This window comes from Alexandromys fortis, unplaced genomic scaffold (genome assembly GCF_014885135.2).
Source record: "Alexandromys fortis isolate MF-2015 unplaced genomic scaffold, M_Fortis_MF-2015_v1.1 scaffold_7, whole genome shotgun sequence".
Classification (NCBI taxonomy): domain Eukaryota; kingdom Metazoa; phylum Chordata; class Mammalia; order Rodentia; family Cricetidae; genus Alexandromys; species Alexandromys fortis.
In genome coordinates this window covers 18,363,630-18,368,350 of record NW_026067920.1, presented here as the reverse complement: position 1 = coordinate 18,368,350, position 4,721 = coordinate 18,363,630, and the positions used below count along the sequence as shown (strand labels likewise).

Genomic DNA, 4,721 nt, shown 5'->3' with positions numbered 1-4,721 from the left:
TATGTATGTATGATCTCAGAGCTGGCCATTTGGTAATGGCTAACAAAATGAAAGTTCTCTTCACTAGCTAAGACTATCCCTCCCACTCTCAGCGTTCCCCTTGCCCATAGTTCTTGTTGGACTTGGGGAGCCTCTAGAGTCCTGTTTTCACGATAGCATGTCCACTGGTGTCATTGTTGTTTCGGATTTTGTTTAGAGAAGCCATGTTGAGTGAAGTAGGAATCTTGGAGGAGAACCTACAATTACTAATTCACTAAACCATCGTGATTACCAAATACATTCTAAGTATTTATCCTTATACTCACAGATATGTGTGGTTCTCAACTCATCACCATAGAAACTTCTCTTTGCAACAGATAGAGACCACTACAAAAACCCATAACCAAATGTAGATGGACACTATAAAGTGGTCCCAAACTAGCTCAGAACTGAGTATAATGAAGGGTTCTTTATTTAGGGGCAGACTCACAGATCACACTCCTTTGCATGAGCAGGGAACAGGAACTGAATCCAGTAAGAGAGAGAGAGAGAGAGAGAGAGAGAGAGAGAGAGAGAGAGAGAGAGAGAGACTACACAAGCATTACATATACATTTATAGTGTAAGAGACCATGCCCAAGTGGACAGGTAACTTAAAGGCTATTGGCTAAAGGAGTTCCCACAACAACCAAACAAAATGGAGAAAACAAGAGATGGTGTGGTTCCCAGTCCAAACTGATGTATCTAAAAGATAACTCCTGTTTCAGGACCATAGCAACTTGGAAGAAAATCTGGCATGCCTGAGGTCTGGGAAACAAGGGTTGCTTATGCCTTTGTCTGCCTATATGTATGTAAGAAAAAAAAAAGAAGAAAAGATAACTCCTGCATCCAAGACTCAGGGCAGAAAAAGTATAAGAGTCAGAAAAGCAGTGACTTTTCTGTGAGATGTGTCTCCTAGAAATGCCAGAGAAATATAAAATATTTTAATTAATACTTTCAAATATTATATAATTCATCTTTCTTTACCATTTATAATTTTAATCTTATACTGACAAATAAATTCCAGTTCAACTAGTGCACCAGAAACTAACAACTAGCCAGGAAAATATTACCCTGACAAGTCAATTGTTTTATGTTAGTACTGGAAATGTATTTCTCTTTTATGCAAGTTTTGGGAGCCAAGATATGATGGGAGAATGCAAAAATAGAATGGAAAAATTAGATTGACAGCTCACTACCTCCAATATATAATATTTATTCAGGAGAAACTGAACTGAACTAACTAGGGGGTAGTGATTATAGCTTCTATTTATTGAGAATATCAATATGCCATGTGCTAAACATGTTTACTCCATTTAATTATAAGAAAGATGCCTATTATATATCAGTATGTCTACTTTATGGGGAATAAACATTGACTAGGCTATTTGGGGTCCCTTCAAGCATCACTGTTGGCAGGGAAACAAACTACCGAATAAGATGAAGACTAAAACTCAAGTCAACTCCACTTTAGCAGGTCCTGTGTCAAATTTTCTAGGGTCTGACCAAGTGGTTTATCTTCCTTACACAGTTCATTGCAGTAAAACCTTGTCCACATGACAATTATCTTAACCAAATTTTAGACGTGGCTACATAAAAAACTCTTTTGCAAAGTACACCTCTTTAGCTAAGCACCTGTTACCATAGAAATGGGTTCTCATTCACAAGTAACAGTGTTCGGGGTAAGGACCTGAGGAGAAAAAATTTGAAAAAAGCGTAAGAATGAATTTTACTGATGGACAATGCAAAGCCCACAAGACTTCTTTCATAAGGATGGATTCTAATCAACGGGTTACAAAGCTCATGATTTGGATCTTAACAACACTCAGGATTTAGGGGATTCCAGCAAAGGCTGCTGAGGAGAAAGGATTTGTAATAAGCATAAAGACAAATTATATTGATGGAAAATGCAAAGTCCACAAGACCTCTTTCATAAGGATGGGTTCTAATCAATGAATGACAAAGCCCAGGATTTGGGTCTAAACAAAGCTCAGGATTTAGGAGATTCTAGCAAAGGTTGCTACCTAGAACAGCAAAAGATCATATGTCTGTTTTTATGCCAATACCAAACAGTTTTTTTAACCTGTAGTAGAGCTTGAAATCAAGAAAAGTGTTACCTCTGGAAGTTCTTTTATTCTACAGGATGGTTTTGACTATCCTGGGTTTTTTGCTTTTCCTTATCAAGTTGAGTATTGTTCTTTCTAGGTCTATAAGTAATTGTGTTGGGATTTTAATAGGGATTGCACTGAATCTGTAAACTGCTTTTGGTAAAATGGCCATTTTTACTATGCTAATTCTATCAAACCATAAGCATGGGAGATCTTTCAATCTTCTGATATCTTCTCCAGTTTCTTTCTTCAAAGATTTGCAATTCTTATCATACAAGTCTTTCACTTGCTTGGTTATATTTACCCCAAGATACTTTATATTATTTTTGGATGTTGTGAAGGGTGTTGTTTTCCTGATTTCTTTCTCAAACTGTTTACTGTATATAGATAGGAAGGCTGCTGTGTTTTTTGTTTTTATGTTAGTTTTTTTTTTTAGTTACTCTTGTATCCAGACAGCATCTACAACAAATGGTGCTGGCATAACTGGATGTCTTTATTTAAAAGAATGCAAATAGATTCATAACTATCACCCTGCACAAAACTTGTATCCAAGTGAACCAAACCTCAACTTAAATCCAGATATGCTGAATCTGATAAAAAAAAAGAAATGGAGAAATAGCCTTAAAGGCATTGGCACAAAAGAGAACTTCCTGAATAGCACAGGCAGTATCGACAATGGTAAAGAGGATCTCACGAAACTGAAAAGCTTCTGTAAGTCAAAGGATACCATCAAGAGGACAAAATGGCAGAGTATAGAATGGAAAAATATCTTCAGTCCTGCATATGACAGAAAGCTTATTTCCAAAATATATAAGTAGCTCAAGAACTAGACATCAAAAAATAAATATTCTAATTTAAAAATGCAGTACAGACCTAAAGAGAGAATTCTCAACAGAAGAATCTCAAATGACCAGGAAATGCATAAAGAAATGTTTAAAATCCTTAACTATCAGGAAATCAAATCAAAATGGCAATGAGACTCCTTCTTACATCTGTCATAATGGCTAAGATTAAAAAGAAAAAAAAACAAGTGACAGCTAATACTAAAGAGAATGTGGAGCAAGGGGAACATTCCCCCAGTGCTGATGGAAAGGCAAACTTGTACAGTCACTTTGGAAATCAATATGGCAGTTTCTTAGAAAATTGGGAATTGATCTATTCCAAGGCCCAGCTATACCACTTCTGGGCATATACCCCAAGGATGCTCCACCTTACAAGGACAGTTGCTCAACTATGTTTGTTGCAGTTTTATCTGTAGTAGCAGAACCTGGAAACAACCTGCATGCCCCTCAACCAAAGAATTGGTAAAGAAAATATGGTACATTTACACAATGCAGTATTCCTTAGCTGTTAAAAAATAATGACATCATGAAATTGAAAGGCAAATGGATAGAACTAGAAAATAATCATCCTGAGTGAGATAACACAGACCCAGAAAGACAAACATGTATGTACTTGCTTGTAAGTGGATATTAGCTGTTAAGTAATCAAGCTGCAATCCACAGACCCAGAGAAGCCAGGTAACAAGGAGGGCTCAATCAGGGATCTTGCTGAGAAGGGAAACAGAAGAGATTTTGTGGATGATCTAGGGATGGGAACATGAGGGATCAGGTTGGATCAGGTGAAGGAAGGACAAACAGGGAGAGTATTGAAAGAGACTAATGAAAAAGGGTGCATTTTGGGGTAAGATAGAAAACTTCTGCAAGGGAAACTCTCAGAAGTGTACAAGAATGACCCCAGCTATGAGCCCAAAAAGGTATATATATGTAGCCTGAACTGAGCAGGCAAGACTTCCAGGGTAGGGACTGGGACATCATCCCAGCCATATAAATGTTGACCTACAATCTATCCTGCCTATAGAATGCACTGGGGTTAAGAGTGGCACAGAGATTGTAGAAGTGGTCAATCAATGACTATTCCAGCCACAGACCCATGCCAGGAGAGTGAGCCCACACTGCGTGAAACAATAGGACCCAGGGAAGTAGTCCAGAAACCTAGGATAGAACCTAACATGACTGCAGAAAAAAAAATGTCACTTTAATGATGCCTAATGATATATTGCTATACTCATAGTTTAGTGCCTAGCCCAATTGTCATCAGAGTGGCTTCCCCCAGCAACTGATGGAAACAGATTCAGAGACCCACAGCCAATCATTAGGTGGAGCTTGAAAATCACGCTGAAGTTAGAAAGAAAGGTTGTAAAAACCAGAGGGGCCAAGGACATCATAAAAAAAAATCCCTTTTTAATCAACTAACCTGGGCTCATAGGGACTCACAGATACTGAACAGACAACCAGGGAGCCTGCATGGGACTGAAATAGGCACTCTGCATGTATGTTACAGTTGTGCAGCTTAGTCTTATTGTGGGACTGTCTTTGACACTTTGGGGGGGGGCGCTTTTGGGACCCTATTCCTCATATAAGGTTGCCTTGCCCAGCCTTCTACAAAAAGAGGCACTTAGTCTTACTGCAACTTGATATGCACACTTGGCTGATGTCCGTGGGAGACCTGCCCTTTTCTGAATAGTTGGTGGGGTGGCAGGGAGGCAGGGGAAGACACGGGAGGATAGGAGGAAGGGAAAACTGCAGTCAGGGTGT

The 4,721-nt window shown here is 38.7% G+C and overlaps 1 non-coding gene across 1 annotated transcript; it reads left to right on the top strand.

Annotated features, from left to right (window-relative positions):
- The first annotated feature begins 705 nt into the window (after nt 1–705).
- LOC126501019 (small nucleolar RNA SNORA67) lies at nt 706–826 on the top strand. Its single transcript, XR_007591487.1, has one exon. It is a non-coding gene; the product is annotated as a small nucleolar RNA SNORA67 (small nucleolar RNA).
- Nucleotides 827–4,721: the final 3,895 nt, after the last annotated feature.